Source organism: Monomorium pharaonis, chromosome 8 (assembly GCF_013373865.1).
Source record: "Monomorium pharaonis isolate MP-MQ-018 chromosome 8, ASM1337386v2, whole genome shotgun sequence".
NCBI lineage: Eukaryota > Metazoa > Arthropoda > Insecta > Hymenoptera > Formicidae > Monomorium > Monomorium pharaonis.
This window is the reverse complement of record NC_050474.1, coordinates 13364847-13387348: the sequence shown is the minus strand read 5'-3', so window position 1 is coordinate 13387348 and position 22502 is coordinate 13364847. Positions and strand designations below refer to the sequence as shown.

Here is a 22502-nt window from a genome sequence, read left to right as displayed (position 1 = left end):
AAGATTCAACTATGAATACCAACCTAAGTGCGCATTAAGGCTTGTTTACATACTTTACATCAGTATTCTCATATTTAAGAATACATGTTCAAAAACTATTTAACCAAAAAAATAATTCTATGGATGTTGTACAGATCATTTTACTGGTTAAGAAGTATTTTAAGAAGAATTTAAGATGATACTTAAATATAGAAATTGACTATAAACAAGCCTTAATATACACTCAGTACGCACTAGTGCAAGCAACCGAATTCGCTATAAAATATTTTATTTGAAATGTTACACTGTATACAGCAATATCACAAAAATATTTCACGACTATTTCTGCAACACTTCTGCAATGTTTCAATGTCCGCGATCATTTCAAGTGCAATCTTTTTGAAAGATTTTAGTAATATTTTGATAATATTACTGAAATATTTCTGAAACATATCTATGTAGATAGCAGAAACATTTCAGAAAATATCTTAAATACATTTTATCCAAGAAAGTAGTCTATGTAGATATACTAAAAAAATATTATTGTAATATAATAATAATAATTAAAACAGGATCGATGAAATTGTTAAATGTGAGGATAAAAATAAAATTACTTATATTGGTTTATAGCGGGTTTTAGTACTGAATAATTTGTGTAATTTTTACTATTTCGTATGAACTATGTCGCATTCTTGTCAGTCTATATTTAGTAACTGTTTCAAGACCGATAAAATGCGCACAGTTCATACATATGAGTTAGAAATAATAAAAATTATATCAAAATTTTTTAGCACCAAGATCTGTTATAGATTTTAATATAGGCGATTTTATTTGTATATTTATTTTTGACAGTTTTATCGGTCCTATTTAAATTATTATTATTGTATTACAATAATATTTTTTAAATTTAAGCAATCTTATTTTTATGTAATACAACAGTTTTAAAATAAACATATTTTAAAAATGTTTAATACATTGATTATGTTAATAAAGATTTACTTTAATAAAGGTTTATAGATTTGCATTATTATAGGAATTTGTAACAGAACACTTCCATTTTGTTATAATTTTTTAAAACTTTATTTTGTTTTAGTAACATTAAAAAAAAGATATTCATTTTATAACATTACAAAAAAGTAATATATCGTAAAAAAAGACTTGTTACATGAGAAAATAATAAAAAAAGATAAATAAATATTTAGAGTGAATGCTCTAAAGTGTACAATAGCTAGAAAGATAGAAAGGATTGAAGTAAAGTTTCATATTATTTTGCAATGTTGCAATAGTAATCAAGATATTAATTTTTTAACTTATATAAATGAGAACGCATCGAGGAAACTGTAAGCGTTGAAAAGATAATATCTCAGTAATTATTGCAATAAAATATTAAATATTTATAAAGTATTAAATAAAATAATATATGCACATTAAAATAAGGTATTTTTTTATTGTTTATTTCATGTATACTTTAATGTTATCATTATTAACTATATAATTATATAGAGAATATGTTTTTATGTCAATTTTAAACATTCAGAAATGTTTCTGAATCATTATATTTGCAATATTTCTTGTGCAGTATTGCAGAAATTTATTTTTAGCAATTTAAATTTTTATTGCCTACACAATCCTTCAGAATTGTTTTAGAAATACTTTAAATGCAATGTTGCGTTTGATATTTTGCAGAAATATTCATTGTGTAAGAAATATTAATATTACTTTATAATTTTCCAAAAATATTTTTGAAATAATGTATTTGTCACATTTCTTTTGTAATATTACAGAGCCATACAAATATGAAAGCAAACTTTTTTATCTTCTCTCAAAAATTTCAGAAATATTGCATTTGCATTATTATAAAAATATGGTGCAGATTTATTTTTAAAATATTTCACATGCAAAGTTACAATTAAAATATTTGCTAGCTTTCCGTCTGAAGCATTAATTAGAATATGATGCAGTCGCGGCGAAAATGTTACGGTCCAAAGGCTCGATTCTTGAATTCATTCGCAAGAAAACGTATGCGCAAATATCCGTTCTAACAGAAAAGTTGCAAGTTTATTGGTTAAAAGCCATATGATAGCCAATAAATTTTCAACTTTTCTATAAGAATAGAATTTGTGAATACGTTTCTCTTGCAAATGAATTCAAGAATCGAGCCCCAGATATATTTACTATTATCTTTTTTCCGCGGATACCTACCTTTTTGCAGCGTTGTGCGGAAGCGTAGTAAGCCAACGCCTGTGCACAGAGAGAGAGAGAGAGAGAGAGAGAGAGAGAGAAAGGGGGGGGGGCGAATATTATTCGTGGAAAAAAGACATATTGTCTGCACCGTGATATTTTCGTCGACTATCGGGACCGTTGGCAATATAGAAGTATTACGTATATGGTAATTAATTAAGGCTATTATGTGTCCAAATAATGTCAGTTTTACATCCGGTTCGGACATTCTAAGGATGTACTTGGTATGATACCCTTGAGACGAATATAGAACATCCTTATAAGTACGTCCATCGGATGTCATAGGACATCTGGCGGGTGTCCTCCGGATTTGTATCTGACATCCAAATTACGTCCTAATTATGTCTGCGTGTTATGTGGGATATCCCACACACTTTATCCTAGGGATGTCCCTGGGATGTCATTTTAGGATATCGCAATATCGTTGGATATCCGTGGACCGTTTGCGATATGCAAGGGATATCCAAGAGATGCACAAATGTTCACCCATTTGACATCCTGTAGATATCTCAAACGATATCCAGAGGATGTCCAAGGAATTTCCTGAGATATTGTAATATACCTTAGTGACAAAATTTGTCAGAATTAAAAAAATTTTTTTCAGGATTTCTGATAAATATTCCGATTTTTTATAAGAATTGAAAAGTTTCTCGGAAAAACTTTAAAAATGAAAAATTTTTATTAATTTAGAAAATTTTTGAAAATTTCTAAGTATTTTTGAGAGTTTCTAAGAATTGAAAAAAACTTGAACAAAAAATAAAAAATTCTAATTATTTTTAGGGTAATCTTACGGTAATCTTACGGTAAGAGGAAGAAGATTATAACAACATGTTTCAGCCAAGCCACAGTCGTACCCGTTAAAGCATGTTTAAATCTCTATATCTGAAAAAACGGTGACCCATCAAGTGTCAACCATCACCGACGTTGCTTGACTTCGAAGATCGTACGCATCCTAACGCCACGTGATAATCCATGAACACTTCTTGTCTATGCATACATATTTGTTATAGATTATTACAATAGATGTTATCAGAAGGATGAAATATGTATAATAGTTAACTTACATTTTTATGAATAAATATGAAGTTTTAGTTTTTTAATTCATTTTTACATATGCGTGCAAAATAGCATGTGGAATAACTTATTAAAAAGTTTGTTTTTGCTCTGTTTGTATAAAATCAAAAAAATTTTTTAATGTCATTTTTTATAATTTTTTAATATTATTAATATATACCACATTATTTCGATAAGTGTACTTTCTTTATGTTCTGTTTTAATTTACGTTTCTTAGAGATTTAATTAACGCTTTTGTCACTCTTTTATTACATTATAATTCACTTTTCCTTTACACTTGATTTACGCTCTATTAATTGTAGAGATAAAAGATATGATGGAATATTATCTGCATGTAATAGGATATCGTAAGATTTTATAGAATATCTTATATTTTAAGATATTTTGGGGGGATATCCCGGGAGCTACTCATTGAGATATTCGCGGGATCGCCTTCGTCTGTCTGGGATAATTTGGGATATCCTCAGGATAAAGTGTGCTGTGTGAGATGTTATTATAATTAACTAAATAAATATATAATATATTATATTTCTGACTACTATGGCCTTATCCGTATATACATATATCCGTATTATTGCATATACAGGGTGTAATGTAATCGGAAGCCATCCCGTAATGGAAAGATAGACGGGATCGAGATGAACATAAAAGTCCAATATTGTCTTGGGTTAAGTCTATCAATAATCGAGATATAAATTTTTCAAATTGTACGAATGAGAGCGCGCCGTGTGAAGAGTCGAGACGCTCGAGCTGTAGCGCGGCCCACTGTGTCGAGCATTGGCTGCCGGCGGCGGGGGGAAGAAAGAGAAGCGGTGCCGCTGCCTGTGCTTCGCCGCCCTCGCGTCTCACCGCACCGCGCTAACACTCGTGGCGATGGCAGCTATGCACATTCGCGATTACTTGACAAATTAAGAGTTAGCAAAGATATGACAAATTAAATCCGTAATAAATTGCTGTGATTAAGAAAGTCGAAAAAGCGAAAGCGATAGATACTTATGGAATCTACAAATAATCTAATTTCTATCGTAATTGTGAATAAGTAAATTAATAAAAGTTTTTCGTACATTCACGAAAGATTCTTTCTTTTTCTTAAATATCTTATTTACAGTATCATACAATTCTAACTTTGTTTCTTATCGAATTGTGTCGTACTGTTAAATCCTTGATGAAAACATTTTAAAAAATTACCATAAATTCACGATTGATTCTTAAAGTGATAATTTTCTTTTATAAGTGTATTATAATATTTGCCGCATCAAATTCTCTCATCGTTTCTTATTGTTTTTTTTTCCATGGAATGTTAAATTAACGAAGGTTTATCACGATTAATATTTACGATTGATTCTTCATACATTCTCATTTTGTAAATATTTAATTAGAAAATTATAAAATGCGCGATATATTCATATAATATGTTACACTCATTGTTCATAACACGATAGAAAAATATCTCTTGATGTAACGATTTCACAATAGATTATGTCTTCTACGATAATTATGCTTAGAGATGTTCAATATCAAATATTATTAATATAACGAAGAGTTTTTCTTTCATAACAATAGGGAACTCGGAATTTCTTTTATCTTTAATTACATTATTAATTACGACAGATTTTTACTGATTGATTCAGAATAGATATCAAGAAAAATACAAAAATCTAATTGATTTCTCTTTCGTAATCCATTACTTGTCTGAATAAAAAAAAAAAGAATTTCAAGAAGTGATATCATTGTCTATCGTCCTCTCGTTTCCTGTTAGGAAAGTATATTTTCTCGTTGGAATATGACAAAATATCTACGGAGACATCATGTTTAATAGTTCTGTTGGAATATGTCGTAAACTTAAGTTCTCTATTGTATAATTACGAAAGAAAACGCTTTGTTGTTAACCATAGTGGTGACATTAACATCTCCAAGTATAATTACGATCGTATCGTATAATTTATCACGAAATCGTTAGATCAGGCATGATACAAGATATTTAAAAAAAAGAAAGAATCTTTCGTGAATGTACGAAAAATTTTTATTAATTTACTTATTCACAATTACGATAGAAATTAGATTATTTGTAGATCCCATAAGTATCTATCGCTTTCGCTCTTTCGACTTTCTTAATCACAGCAGTTTATTACGGTTTTAATTTGTCATATCTTTGCTAACTCCTAATTTGTCAAGTAATCGCGAATGTGCATAGCTGCCATCGCCACGAGTGTTAGCGCGGTGCGGTGAGACGCGAGGGCGGCGAAGCACAGGCAGCGGCACCGCTTCTCCTTCTTCCCCCCGCCGCCGACAGCCAATGCTCGACCCCGGCCGCGCTACAGCTCGAGCGTCTCGGCTCTTCACACGGTGCGCTCTCATTCGTACAATTTGAAAAATTTATATCTCGATTATTGAAAGACCTAACCCAAGACAATATTGGACTTTTATGTTCATCTCGATGCCGTCTATCTTTCCATTACGGGATGGCTTCCGATTACATTACACCCTGTATATTTCCGTTACAAACGTTGCTGCAATGTTGCATTCTAATATTGCTGCAAGCGGACATTTCGCCTTTGCTGCAACACTGCAGCAACGGTTTGCACTGTTGCTGCAATATTGCAGAATAACATTGCTGCAATGTTTCTGCAATGGTTTTGTGCTATATGGGTATTAACGAAATATTTATGTACCATTCTTAAATATTACAATGTTTCAACAACTACAATTACTTGTCGAGTGGGTATAGACCGAGCATTCCGCTGTGTAAGCGTTGATGCATACGAAAAGAAAGAGAAAAGATATATGTGGAAGATCTTCCTTCTCTTTTTAATGCCGGAGAAGTGGGGAGCACTTTTCCTCATCCCCTCGTATGTCTATGGCTGGTATTCATAGTCGAATCTTATTTCAAGATCGTCTCAAGCAACCCAGTGAACAATACGTTGTCAAAAAGATCTCTAAAAGATATCTTGTTTCTGAAAATGATAACATAAAGAGACTTCTAAAAGATAACATAATGATGTTAGAATGTTAACCAATGCGCCGTTTTTTGAGAACAGAAAGATATCATAAAACTGATATCTAAAAGATTTCTTAAATCGGATATCTAAAAAATTTCTTAAATCGGATATCTAATAGATTTCTTAAATCAGATATTTTTAAACTACAACTAAAAATAAAAAAATAAAATAAAAATTCATTTTTTAAAAATTATTTTTATCAACAGTAACATACTAAATTCAGGACAAATTTTTATTGATTAATTAAATTTAAATTAAATTATTTTATTCTTACTTGCCGCTGGTAGGTTTGAACCCGGAACCTTAGGATGACGAATCTTGTACTCTATCTGCTACGCCAATTTGACTTATCGATATGGGTACTTGTTATTGTCTTATACATATAATACTAATATGGTATAAACTGACGCAATTATATTATTTTTTATAAAAACAATTAAATTTTGCAAAACATTAGAAATAAATAGCATTAATTTATTTACTTATTAATTTCATATTGTTAAATTTATCTTTTTCCATAGCCTTAATAATTTGATGGAAATTGCGATCTATTTTTAGCATTAATAGTTTGAAGCGTTCAAATGGTTAATTAAATGGTTTTTATTATTCTGTTTTTGTTTAGTACATGACAAATTTAGATTTTGTGCATTTTTTGTGCACAGTAATTGTAGGCAAACCGTTATTTTTGAAAACATTATTTTTATGATAATTTTTAAATAATATCAAATGGATTTTTCATTTAAGATATTATAATGTTATCTAATTTGTGAGTCAACTACAACGCGCATGGACGGTTCAAAAATCGGACAGCATTGTGATATCTTTTATGAGACATCAAGCTGATATCATTTAGCTAATGTTATAAGGATAACATTTTCAAGAAACTTAAATGAGATTCTTCAATCAGATATCTCAAAGACCTCTTAGTGTTGTCTGATTTCTGAGTTAACTACGACGCGCATGGACGGTTCAAAAATCGGACAGCATTGTGATATCTTTTATGAGACATCAAGCTGATATCATTTAGCTAATGTTATAAGGATAACATTTTCAAGAAACTTAAATGAGATTCTTCAATCAGATATCTCAAAGACCTCTTAGTGTTGTCTGATTTCTGAATTAACTACGACGCGCATGGACGGTTCAAAAATCGGACAGCATTGTGATATCTTTTATGAGATACCAAGCTGATATCATTTAACTGATGACATAAGGTTAACATTTTCAAGAAACTTAAGTAAGACTCTTCAATGAGATATCTAAAAGACCTCTTTTAGTAGACGTCTCTGGTAAATGTTACCATTTTGACATCATTTTCAAGATATCTAAATGTTTTCTTAAAAAAGTTCTCTTAAAGTTTTCATTCTGACAAGCGTGTTGTCTGGGAATATCTTAAGATGCTAATACAGCTCTGTGATTGGCTGATGGCATCTTAAGACAGTACTTAAGATGATCTTAAATATAAGATCCGACTATGAATAATACTATAGCCTAAAGACCTATAATCAAAGATGCGCCAATGGCCCCCCACAATGACTGCTATCCACCATCTTGTACCCATACGGAGACTGGATGGGGGCTGGGGCCGGGGGCTGGGGTCTGGAGTAGTGGAGATAGTAAACAATGCGAGCCTGCTCCAAGTTGTACGCAGCCATATAACAGATGCAAATTTAATTTTTCTTGTTCTTCCTGAGTGTATCGTCAAAATATAGTGACCCTCGAGAGTGCAGAGATTGAATTATCTTATAATTTCTGACACATATTCCTTTAACCTATACCTATACTGCTCAACACAGAGCACTATCCCCTCTTCCTCGCCCAGCGTGGGTACGCAATGGCGGATAAACCATGTGACTCAAGTGACCAATCAAAATTGTGTTCGCCATTGGCGAATCTTTGATTATAGGTCTTTATTATAGCCTATGCGAGATGAGGAAAAGTGTTCCCCACTTCTCCGGTATGAAAAAGAGAAAGAAGGTCTTATATCTTTTGTCTTTCTTTTCGTATGCATCAACTCCACTGATCTCATTAAAGTGGATATGGCATAGGACGAAATAAGTGTGACCAATTGAAGGTTGTAGTCTCTGTACACAATATGGCGGTGTATACGAATACGAACACAGTTTACTGTGACGATGATACGAAATTCCACGTGTAATTAATTATCTATAGACGTAGATGTGTATCAGTTTTATCCAAAATATTACTTTTTTTATAATAAAAATAGTAAAATAGTAAAATAGTGAGATTCCAAAATTAAAAAATGTGTTTATTGTGGAAAAGGAAGTGAAAATAAACAACAAACGTTTCATAGGTAAGTAAGGTTAAGTCTGAAAAGTTTAATAATAATATGTTTAATATATAATGTATCTGGATTCAAATATGTACCTCATAAGTACATAAGTATTTGTTGAATACACATTTTTATTATGTTGCTTTAAATTACAAATTTAAGTTTTAAGTGATACGTTTGTTTTGAATTCATATATTTTATGTTATAAAATATATTTATAATGTAACATCATTGTCATTATATTTAAATAGCACAGCATGTGACTTGCAAAGTTTAATAAAGCACGCAAAATAACATTTTTCTATTACTACTTTTCTATTACTATTTTCTAAAAAACGCGATAAAAAAATTATCTTATTTTCTATTTGCTTCTATGCTGTGCATGTATATAGTGCATGTATATACATTTTATTATGTACATTATAATATTTATACTTAAATATTAAATAAATCTATGCTAATCTATGTCTAATAGTTACTTTTTTTACAAGCTGCAAGTATGGATTACTACAACACAATTAAGGACACGAGGACAAAATAAGCTATAACAATACCCTTTAAACTTTATAAGTTTAGTAGTAGTAGTATTATTTATTAGTAAAATTATTTAACAAGATGGTCATAAATAAAAATTTACGATTTTTAGACACCTGCAAAATTTTATTTTTTAATCTTTTATTTATCCTCTTATTTAATAAAATATTTATATATTTTGACTCAATTTATACATAAAAATGTTATATATTACCAAATATTTTTTTAAATATTACAAAATATTTGTTATAAAGTCACTTACAAATGTCACTTACAATTATAAAAAAATACATAATATTAAATGTTATATATATGATATAAAACAATATTATAAAAATTCAAATAAACACATTCCAGATTAATATTTTAGAACATTTCAAATTACTAAACATATACATTTTAATATATTTTGTAAATTAATTAATTTTTTAATTTATTTTTACTGGTTACATTATAATCGTATTTTATATTTTTACAATATATCTTATTTAACACATATATTTTGTGTTAGTCATTCAAATTTTCCGCCAAAAGCGTGTACGCTGACTACAACTTTAATGGCTTCCGGTATTCTATTGGTCACACTTTTTTACCTCAGATTATTAGGGTATCCACTTTAATGAGATCAGTGATCAACTCTTAGGCCGGTATTCATAGTCAAATCTTATTTCAAGATCGTCTCAAGCAATGTCTTAAGATGCTAATACGGCTCTGTGATTGGTTGATGGCATCTTAAGACAGTACTTAAGATGATCTTAAATATAAGACCCGACTATGAATACCGGCCTTTATACAATGGATGCTCGGTCTATACTTACTATGGCTATGGTTTTAGTCGTTAATAGCGCTAAATCTACGGCCATGCTGTCTACAATACAAGCGACGAAGCAGTAACATAAAAGCCAGTTATCACAAAGAGGCGACCAAAAACTAATCCAGAACGCCCGAACGCAATTGTAAACACGCACCGAATTGACTCAATAGGTCTGTTTTTTATTCCTGCACTGCTGCACTGGTGCAATAAGTTAGAATAAGACAAATATATATTTTTTCTCATTCTAACTTATTGCACTAGTGCAGCAATGCAGGAATAAAAAACAAACCTAGTGTCTGCTGTAGGCCGTAAGCAGTAAGGCAATACGAAATGAAAATATTTTCTACTACTACTACTACTACTACTGCAGCCTACGACTCTCCATTGTAGATGGCCCTTAAGGCTTTCACACACGAATCTACTTAACACGTAATACGTAAACCGTAAGGAAATCCTTCAATCAGAGTCGACTGTACCTCTCTACAAGAAGGGAATAGTTGACTCTGATTGGAGGATTTCCTTACAGTTTACGTATTACGTGTTAAGTAGATTCGTGTGTGAAGGCCTTTATGGTATATCCACACAAACTTGCATAAGCGCATAAGCATATGCATGAGGAATTTGATTGGTCTATTTTTTTATGTAAGTGCTTGTAGACCAATCAATTTTCTTATCTATATCACAGTTTAGCTATAACCAGTTACGACAGTCAGCGAAATTCTTCGTATAATATTTTACGACGCATGCGTCAACTGTACTATCTAAAATATGGCGGACATGGCGAGCCACGCGGTACGAAGCTATGAGCTAGACATGTGATAATTGCGTGTTAGAGGTTATATTGTGTGAATAATTTTTCAGTGATATTAAGCGATATTAATTAGGTATTATTTTGAAAAGATTATTAATGAAGATCATCTTCAGTGTTTTTTTCAATATCATTTATTTTGAAATAAATTATAATAATGAGTAAAGTTAGTAAAGGTGGATTTTCCTGTGTCATGTGTAAAAACATATCTGGGCCCCTATTCTTGAATTCATTCGCAAGAGAAACGTATTCGCAAATTCTGTTCTTACAGAAAAGTTAGAAATTTATTGGCTATCGTATGGCTTTCAACCAATAAACTTGCAACTTTTCTGTTAGAGCGGGTATTTGCGCATACGTTTTCTTGCGAATGAATTCAAGAATAGGGGCCCTGGACGAAACGCAGGAATAAAATTTTTTTGTTTTCCAAAAAATCCATTTATTTATTATTGTTTAACCTCATTTCAGAATTTAACTTTTTTTAACTTTTTCTGTAATTTTTTTTTATTTATTCACTTATCTCTTTAATAACAATTTGACACGAATCATAAGAAATATTTTTACTATCTTTTTTTGTTTTATATCTTCGAATAACGCGCTTTCTTACAATCCAAAACATGGCGGATGGTCACGTGACTAGGTAATATAAACATCAAAGGTTCCGACTGTACTGTCGTAACTGGTTATAGCTAAACTGTGTCTATATGTTTATGCGCTTATGCAAGTTGTGTGGATATACCCTTACTCCCTCGAGGGAGGTTTGTTTCTTTGTCACACGTGTAAGAAGGCATTATCCCAGTGAACACAGTAATATAGTAGCAATGTAACAGCAATGTAACCGAATATAACAGGTATTGCTCTGATGTTACATGTAATAAGTTACAATTTCTGACTCAGCAATACAACATGTTATATAATATGTTATCTAACCGTCACATAAGTTACATGCGTTCCGTTTCACGTATGATACGCATATCCTGTTTCTGAAAATAATAACATAAAGAGACTTTTAAAAGATAACATAATGATGTTAGAATGTTAACCAATATTAATGCGCCGTTTTTTGAGAACAAAAAGATATCATGAAACTAATATCTAAAAAATTTCTTAAATCGGATATCTTTAAACTGCAACTAAAGAAAAATAAAATAAAATAAAAATTTCATTTTTTAAAAATTATTTTTATTAACAGTACATACTAAATTCAGGACAAATTTTTATTAATTAATTAAATTTAAATTATATAATTTTATTTTAATCTCACTTGCCGCTGGTAGGTTTTGAACCCGGGACCTTAGGATGACGAACCTTGCACTCTATCTGCTACGCCAATTTGACTCATCGATATGGATACTTGTTATTGTCTACATATACTTATATGTTATAAACTGACGCAATTATATTATTTTTTATAAAAGCAATTAAATTTTGCAAAACATTAAAAATAAATAGCATTAATTTATTTACTTATTAATTTCATTGTTAAATTTATCTTTTTCCATAACTTTAATAATTTGATGGAAATTGCGATCTATTTAGCACTAATACTTTGAAGCGTTCAAATGGTTAATTATAGATGGTTAACTATATATATCATATATTCTAAGAAAAATTGAATAGTACATTTATTATCCTGTTTTTGTTTAGTACATGATGAATTTAGATTTTGTGCATTTTTTTGTGCGCAGTAATTGTAGACAGTTATTGTTTAAAACATTATCTTTATGATAATTTTTTTAAATATCAAATGGATCTCTCATTCAGGATGTTATAGTGTTGTCTTATTTCTGAGTTAACTATCATCGACGCATCGTTCCGTAATAACATTGATACGAGCGTGTCATGTTACGATTATACAATTTTTGTTACATAATTGTAACGCCAAAATGACGTATAACAGTTATATCACTTGCGTATAACAAATGTTACATAACAGGTTATTTCCATGTTATATAGCACCTATATATCACAAGAATAACAACGTTACATTACATGTAACTTCCATGTTATATTGTCGCTATAAAACGTGTTCACTGGGATGTGTCTTTCTCTCTTTACTCGGCAATAGTCTGCACAAAAGTCAATGTGCGCGGTCCAGTAATATATGGTCTAAGGCCATTAATCGCTTCCAGGGCCGCGATTCTGTAATTCGTTAAGAGGTGTTGGTATTGTCATCCCAGCTATCAAAATGATGCAAACTTTGCGCGAAGTTTGCCGCAAACTCGAGCAAAATTACAACAAGGTGTGTCCGCATTAAGTGGAATAACTTATTAAAAAGTCTGTGTTTGCTCTGTTCGTATAAAATCAAAGAAATTTTTTAATGTTATTTTTTATAATTTTTTAGTATTATTAATATTTTGCTGTTATTTGCTTAAATTTTGCATTTTATCGTGTTGAAGTAAATCTTGTAATTTCTCTATGTAATATTTATATACAAGTCTTTCTCTGTTATTTGCAGCATCGTGTGATGAAAACTTTTGCCGTAAATTTGCTCGAAACTTTTAGAAGACAAAGCAACAGACAATTACTTGTCATAAAATTGTTGTCAAAATTGAAACAATCCTTGTTGTAAAGCTTTCACGATATATGATTTTAACAGGCCTGACTAGCTGGGTATGGTTGCGCAGTTTTTTTATCATATAAAATATCTGCGCAACAACTGTATGTTCGATCAAATAGGTGTTATGAATCTAGGCAAGACTCTATTTATAAACCCATGTAGCACCGAAAAGTTGCAAATACATTGCAGAATAATTTAATCAGAACATTGCAATATTGCAATTTGATTGTGAAATTTTACTACATCATTGCTAGAAGATTTCGGTAACATTGTAGACAAGATGTCTGCTTTTTGTAATACTGCAACGAAACATTGTAGCAACATTGTAATGTAATATGTTTGAAAGAATCTAAAATGCAATCTATCTCACTCTCTTTTTTATACTATGCTTTTAATATAAAGAAATATTATTGTACATAAATATATAATACATTTTAATTATAATTTATTATTACATTTTTATTAAATTTTATCAAAATGTGTTGCAATTACGTATATATTTTTATATTTAAAAATAAACTATAAGAGTAGAATAAAATACATAATTAATATAAATTCTATATTACTTTTATAATATAACAAAACAAAATGTATGTTTTTCTGAAGATGTAAAATCACAATATTTGTATGTGATAAAAGTAAAAATAAAAATAAAATGTAATATTTTAAAATTTTAAAGAAATATTAAAATATAATATCTTACATAGTACGCAATATTATAGTAGTATTGCAGTAATATTGCAATATTATAGTAATATCATATTAATATCATAGTAATATCACAGTGATACCGGTAATATTATCATGTGAAATCTATTCTTAATATCTATGTATTAATATTTAATATTTATTATTAATATCTAATTATAATCATTTAAATAAAATCCTATATTTTTAATGTAATTAACAAATGTTTTTAAATGTTTTTCTTTTTTTCTAAATGTTTTCGTCTTTTATTTTTATTTTTTGCATTTTAGAACAGATCTAAAAAACAATCGATATTCTACTACACAAATATAATAAAAAAATATTATATTTTATATTTGCATGTTAATTATAGTTGTTTAATTAACACAAAAAATTATATAATTTTACAATATTTCCGAAATATCATATCTGTAATATTGCAGATACATTCTTAATATATATATATATATGTATATATCCGTTATGTACGTTGCATTAAAATTTGCAACCTTGCAACCTTGCAACATTGCTGCAACGTAGTTGCAATGTTAACATGCAACTACGTTGCAGCACAGAATTTTACTGTATGGGAAGTAAGGTCTAATTATAAGGCTAATAAAATGCTAGATTGTACGTTAAGTTTTATTGAGTATGAAAAATCGATCGTTGGGTTTTGGTTTTTTGTTTAGTAACTTAAGACAATTTATGACATGATTAATCGCTCCCAGAGTAATAAATTAAGGCCAATCGAAAACGCTATAAGATAACACAACGTAATTAGTACTAATCTTATTTCTGACACGTACAATAAGGAACAAAATAAGGTCTGTTTTCGGTATAGATATATAGGTAAATGCATTTCTTATAATAGGTATTATAAATAAATAATCATCTATTTATGTACATCGAAAACGGACTTCATCCTTTTTGTTCCTCATTGTACTTTCGTGTACGTACTATACTTTCATATCATAATTTCATACACTGTCACATGTGTTTATTATGCTTTGTGGACTAATTATTTGTTATGTCCCAAAACGTATATATACATTTACTTTTGACTATATGTATAAAAATTATAAAGCATTACTGATTATAATCGATCTTTACACAGACATAATATTAGTGAAAACGAAATATCGTTTTATAGCATAATTATACTTACGGTAATAAGAAATAGAATTTTATCATTGTTTATTGTGTGTGTGTGTGTGCGTGTGTGTGTGCGTGTGTGTGTGCGTGTGTGTGTGTGTGTGTGTGTGTGTGTGTGTGTGTGTGTGTGTGTGTGTGTGTGTGTGTGTGTGTGTGTGTGTAAATGTATCAAAGAATTGCAATTCACAATCAGTCGCAGAGAATACAGTGAACGTATTAAATAATTTGTAATAATTTGCGGCTAAAAATGACAACTGATAACAACACACAGAAAAAATATATAGCCGGTATTTATAGTCAAATCTTATATTTAAGATTACCTGAAGTACTATCTTAAACCAATTACAGAATCGTATTAACATAAACTTAAGATACTTGAGACGGTCTTGAAATAAGATTTGACTACGAATATTGGCCTAATATATAGTTATAATAATTGCAACACATTTTATGTCAAGGCAGCATCTCTGCAAAAAGATATCGATTTTACGCCATTATAATTCGTGGAGCCCACTGATCTGAATATGGGAAAGTGGTGAAACCGCTATACCACGGGTTCACTATGATATTATTAAAAATACAACATTAAAATATTGAATAGCATTTGTATAGTTGTCATTAGACATAAATATAACAACTTGTTTCTTCTTATAGAGTAAAATAAATATACATTTTTTATTAATATATTATTATCAAAAATTTATTTATTTTTCTGTAAATAGCCGCTAATTTTTTTATATATTCAATTTTTGAATAATAAAACTCGTTCCAAAATCGACAAAAAAGTTTCACGAATATTCACAGTAATCCTTTGTGAATTGCTAACGCATGAAAATTACAGTTATAACATAAAAAATAACATAATTTCATTAAATTAGCAGCTTAGTATATCTTTTATAAAATTTATTTTATAAAAGATATACTAAGCTGCTAATAACGTTTCAATTTTTATAAATAAATGTAGACATCTATATATATATATATATATCATAAAAGTTGTTTCATAATTCTCAACGCTTCAAAAATGTATTTTTAATTTAAAAGATATATAATAAAATATAATTAAAATATATAATAAAATAGATGTGTGTGTGTATAAATTTAAGGAGAAATTAATATTTTATAAAAATTTTATAAGTTTAATTCGTGAAAGATGTGCTAAATTCATGTATTTAGGAATTAATTAGAAATATTTGAATTTTAAAAAACATTTTGTATTTTCTATTTTCCTTTAAACTGTTGCACATAAATTTATAGTATACAATTTAAAAAATCAAGAAATCTGGACTGAACTGTTTGTTCAACGGCAAATATCTGCAGGATAAACAAGCAATCTTTTTATTTGAAAAGAATAAAAAATTCTCTGAATTTTATTTTTCGATAATGCAAATTAAACTATGATTAATACTAACATGTTAAGTTTTGAAATAGATTACACAGGATACAAAATTTTTTTTACTTACAAGAACCAGAGTAGGTCCTTTATATATATCTTATATATATCTCGGGGTGCTGAACTGGAATCTGTTGCCTGTTTTGCTCCAACATGTCAGGTTTTTTTGTAAATCGCGAAAAAATATGTGATTTATACATTAACACATTAATGCCCACGGCTAGACCAACGAGAGGATCGGAAAAGTAACTATTGGATATATGGCTTTACTTTAGATTAAAAGAACACTTTAGGTGTAAAAAAAAATTTTTATTTGTTTATAACAAAATTTATTTAAATAAATTACGAAAATCGACTTTTTAAGAACTAATAACCCCATTCAATTGTATGAGAAAAATTACATAGAAATTATATATAAAAAAACCTTAAAAAGGTAAAAAAGATACGCTAAGTACATAAACGCGTGCTTTCCAAAATAAATTTGAGATCAATACAGTTAGCCAAGTATATTTTAAAAGACTTAAAGAAGTTTAATAAACATCTATTTAAAAATTGCTTAAACGGGCTTGATGATTAAATGATTAAAATCAACCAACGGGATTATAGTGAAGCAAAAACTTGGCGGGCCCGGCTCGTATTTTTTCTGAATTTCCAAGGCTCTATGTTATTGATAAATATATATACAAGAATGCAATTGATGTGACTCGGATATTGCTTTACTATCTGTCAGTTTCTGCTTTATTATATGTTATCACTTATATTCCCATTTTTCAAATAATTTTTGAATACAACCATTTTTGAATGCGTTAATATACTTGACATATATACTAGACATATCTTTTTTAACTTTGCGAAGTTTTTCATAAGTTTTTTTTTTTAATTATTTTATTCGTACAAATAATTTTCATATTGTATAACATTGATCATTTTAAGTCGGGCGTTTTAAGCCGGGCACGCCAAGTTTTTGCTTCACTATAATCCCGTTGGTTGATTTTAATCATTTAATCATCAAGCCCGTTTAAGCAATTTTTAAATAAATGTTTGTTAAACTTCTTTAAGTCTTTTAAAATATACTTGGCTAACTGTATTGATCTTAAATTTATTTTGGAAAGCACGCGTTTATGTACTTGGCGTATCTTTTTTATCTTTTTAAGATTTTTTTAAGGGATTTCACTTCTTTTTGTGAAAATTAAAGAGTTATTTCTTTTTTTAATTACATTAAGTTTTATTATACATATTTTTAAATGTGTTAATTTAATATGTATGTATGTACATATATATGTATATATTTTCCATAATTTATTTTATTTTATTTGTTCTGTAAAAGATATGAATGCATTTTTAGCATTTTGAGGCCAATTTCATTTCTTTATACTTAAATCATTTATTATTAACACCCATTTTGCGCTTTTAGTACATATCATACTTGTATAATGTCTATCTATTATATTTTCACCGTGATAAAATATTGCACTAATAATTTTATACTTATTTGCATTGACAGATAAAAATTTTTTATTAATATTTTTAATATTTATTACATATATATTATGTATATTATTTGTTTATGTTATTATTATTTATTTATTTTATTTTTATTAATTTTATTAAAATTTTTTGTGTACTAATAATATCACATTACTCACATTCAGACGTTTGTTGTAATTTTATTATTAATTTTAATATTACTAGAACACAACATTGCGCGCGCTTCGCGCGCGCCACTTAGCGTTTTTATATTGAACATTGCACTTATTCTTCTTCTGTAATATTACTCTCACACACTTTATCATATTTAATGCCCTTCTCTATCTCACGCTCCCTCATTCTCCCTTTCTCCCTCTCTAAATTATTAATTATATTATTAATTATATTAATTATATTATTTTCATATTGTTCAATATTACTCTTACACACTTTACTTTTTTATTTAATCCTCTTCTATATCTCTCACGCTCTCTCATTCTCCCCCCTCCTCCCCACCTCTCTCTCTCTCTCTCTCTCTCTCTAAACACAAATTATTAATTATATTATATTTGCATGTTTCTTAATATCATCTCTTACACACTTTACCTCCATACTTAATCCCCTTTAAATAAATTAAAAATTATAATATATTATATGTAACGTTACCTGTTAATTTTCAATAAAATTTCAAAACTCACTTTCTGGCTTTCTTGTTTAATCTCTCTCAATTATAATTTCCTTTCATCTAATCTCTTTCTTTTTCTAATCTCTTTCGATAAAACTCACTATCGCTCTCTGACCATTTCAACAACTTCTGACAACAAGCATCCAACAACTTTAAAATTAAATTTTTTAAATCTTATGCCTTAATAATACAACATTAAATTTAAATTTTTTAATAAATTAAAATTTATAATATTATACGTAATGTTACCTGATAATTTTCAATCAAATTTCAACACTTTCACTTTCTGGATTTCTTTTTTAAACTCTCTCGATCTCAATTCTTTCTCTTTAATCTCATTCCTTTTCTTCTATTAAAATACACAAAATGTCAAAATAATTAAAACGCAAATGATATTTAATGAGAATAATAATAATTAATAAAAATTGATAATTATTGAGAATGATAATTAATAAGAAATGAGAATTAAGAGTTTAAGATTCCTTTTTTTCAAAATATTTAAAACGCAAATGTTACCTTCCTGAAATCTCGCACTCTCTCTCTCTTTTTCTCTCTTAATAAGATCTTCAAATTTACTTAATTTCTCTCTCTCTCTCTCTCTCTTTCCTTCTCTCTCTCTCTCTCTCTCTCTCTCTCTCTCTCTCTCTCTCTCTCTCTTTCCTTCTCTCTCTCTCTCTCTCTCTCTCTCTCTCTCTTTCCTTCTCTCTCTCTCTCTCTTTCTCTTCTTCTTCTACCTATCACTTAATTCTTGCAATTTTTTTAAACTTTTTATTTTTTATAAATATCTATATAAACACTGGCGCAAAAGAAAACGAGACAAAAGTTTTGACCGATTTTTAGGCAATCTTCAAAGTGATGCAACTTTGCGAAAAATCATCTAAATTACATGTACTTTTTTTAAATTAAAGGGCAAAGACTCTACTTTGAGAATCCCTAGGTGAAAGTTTGATTTGTTAAGTGCTAATATAACATATAGTATTGCATTGAGTAGGCAGTCCTCAACTACATATCTCATTGGATACATTACATTTTTTTGCAGTGTATATATGGTTTAACGTCCGTATCAGCTATATTAATTGATTTTGAAACAGCTATAAGAAAATCAATATATCTACCAGTTTGGAGTCAATGTTAATTACAACCAAATGATATATTGATTTTCTACCCCTGACATTCATTAATATTATGTAAATTTTTATTTCTATTTTCTGTATATACCTCTTTAATATTTCTTTTTTTCTTTTCTTACTCTCTGCTTCCTTTATTTCTTTTTTTCTTTTTTTAATATAATGTTTATTTTCTTTAACCTTAAATAAAAACATTTATATATGTTAAAAATAAAAACGCAATTAGGTCATTAAAAATTCAAAATTTTGACAAAACAAGCTTTACAGCTTTTTAAACAATTATTAAATACCTATCTCGTCTTTCTTCCTTTTTTCTCTCCGCTTTTTTATGAAATGTCTTAATGTTTATTAATTTAAAAGAATTATGCTTTTTGAATCTTTTCTCTCTTTTCTTTTTTTCTCTCCTTTCTTTATCTTTTTCTCTTTCTTTAATCCTCTATCCTTTATCTTCTGCAATTTTGAATAAAAAACGTGTAAGTATAATTTTATAAATAATTACATAATATTATATAAAAACATTTTTATAAAAAATTATTATTTACTTAATTATTTTAAATTTTATTTTTTATTTTTTTTATCTCACGCTCTCTCACTCTCTTTTTCTCCCTCTCTCTCTTTCTCTCTTTCTCTCTCAACACAAATTATTAATCATATTTTTATGTTGTCTATATCTATCCTCTATCTTCTGCAATTTTGAATAAAAAACGTGTAAGTGTAAGTTTATAAATAATTACATAATATTATATAAAAACATATTTTAATAAAAATTATTTACATATTTTTTTTAAACTTTTTTTTATAAATACACACACACACACATATATGTATGTATTTATTTAAAAAAAAGTTAAAAGAATTAAGTAAATAATAATTTTTAATAAAATATATTTTTATATAATATTATGTAATTATTTATAAATTTACATAATTTTACACACACACACACACGCGCGCGCACGCACAAATATACACACACAGAAAAAAATATAGCCAATAATATATGTAATTGCGAGCTGCTAACTTACAATAATATTTACTGTTAATGCTCTAACACTCTTCTTTTTCTTCTTTCTTACACTCTCTTTCTCTCTCTCTCTTTTTCTGCTCCTTCTTTCTATAGAAGTCGCTGTTTCTCCTTCTGTTTTCTTTTCTGCTTCTTTTTTCAACAAAAGTCGAAACTCTCTTTCTCCTACCGATCTATTTCCTTTCCTTCTTTTTTTCTAAAAGATTATAAAATTTTAAAGATATTATTGTTATTTCCTATATATATTACATTATTACTTAATATATCTTAATATTATATAAAAACATATTTTAATAAAAATTATTTACTTATTTTTTTTAAACTTTTTTTTATAAATACACACACACACACACATATGTATGTATTTATTTTAAAAAAGTTAAAAGAATTAAGTAAATAATAATTTTTAATAAAATATATTTTTATATAATATTATGTAATTATTTATAAATTTACATAATTTTACACACACACACGCGCGCGCATACACAAATATACACACACAGAAAAAAAATTAGCCAATAATATATGTAATTGCGAGCTGCTAACTACATAAAATACTCAATACAATAATATTTACTGTTAATGCTCTAACACTTTTCTTTTTCTTCTTTCTTACACTCTCTTTCTCTCTCTCTCTTTTTCCGCTCCTTCTTTCTATAGAAGTCGCTGTTTCACCTTCTGTTTCCTTTTCTGCTTCTTCTTTCTACAAAAGTCGAAACTCTCTCTTTCTCCTACCAATCTATTTCCTTTCCTTCTTTTTTTCTAAAAGATTATAAAATTTTAAAGATATTATTGTTATTTCCGAGAGAGAGAGATTATATTATTACTTAATATATCTCTTTATTACTTACCTTATTACTTACACACTTTTGATATAACCAATTTTGATTTGAAAACACAACTGTCAAACACTACGAAGCATGCGGCTCAATGATCAACGAAAGAACCAATCAGCATCGCGGATTAAGGCAACAATTCTTCGAGACTTTCGAGATGACTTCGATACATTCGATAAATAAATAACATATCTTTTTTAGAAAAGGAATATTTTTGACATTTACACATATATCATGTATTTGTTTATGTTATATATTTGTTTTATTTTTGTTAACTTATTATACTTTTCTCGCATACCAAATTCACTATTTATGTTATAAAATAATTTTTTATATGTTTAGTTTTATAAAATTATATGTAAGCACATTGTGAAGCCCCTTGAACGACAAACCGGCTTTGCGTGTGTGTGTGCATGTACATGTGAATTTGTAGAAAATAACTCAAATAAGCTTTTTCGCGCAAGAAATCCCAAGATCACAGAATTATTAAGTTTATTATATTTTTTCGTATACTAATATTCACCACATATATTACGAAATAATTTTTATTTTAGTTTTATAAAATTATATATAGGCACATTGTGAAGCCCCTTGAAGGACAAACCGGCTTTGGGTGTGTGTGTGCATGTATATGTGAATGCGTGGAAAATAACTCAAGTGAGCTTTTTTGCGCAAGAGATCACAAGATCTTAGAATTATCAAGTTTATTATATTTTTTCGCGTACCAATATTCACCACTTACATTACGAAATAATTTTATTTTAATTTTATAAAATTGTATGTAGGAACATTGTGAAGCCCCTTGAACGACAAACTGGCTTTACGTGTG

General features: G+C 28.5%; 1 long non-coding RNA gene across 1 annotated transcript; it reads left to right on the top strand.

The window, feature by feature from the left end:
- The first annotated feature begins 8222 nt into the window (after positions 1–8222).
- Positions 8223–9244, top strand: LOC118646861. The gene is made up of 2 exons (XR_004964277.1): positions 8223–8607; positions 9078–9244. It is a non-coding gene; the product is annotated as an uncharacterized LOC118646861 (long non-coding RNA).
- Positions 9245–22502: the final 13258 nt, after the last annotated feature.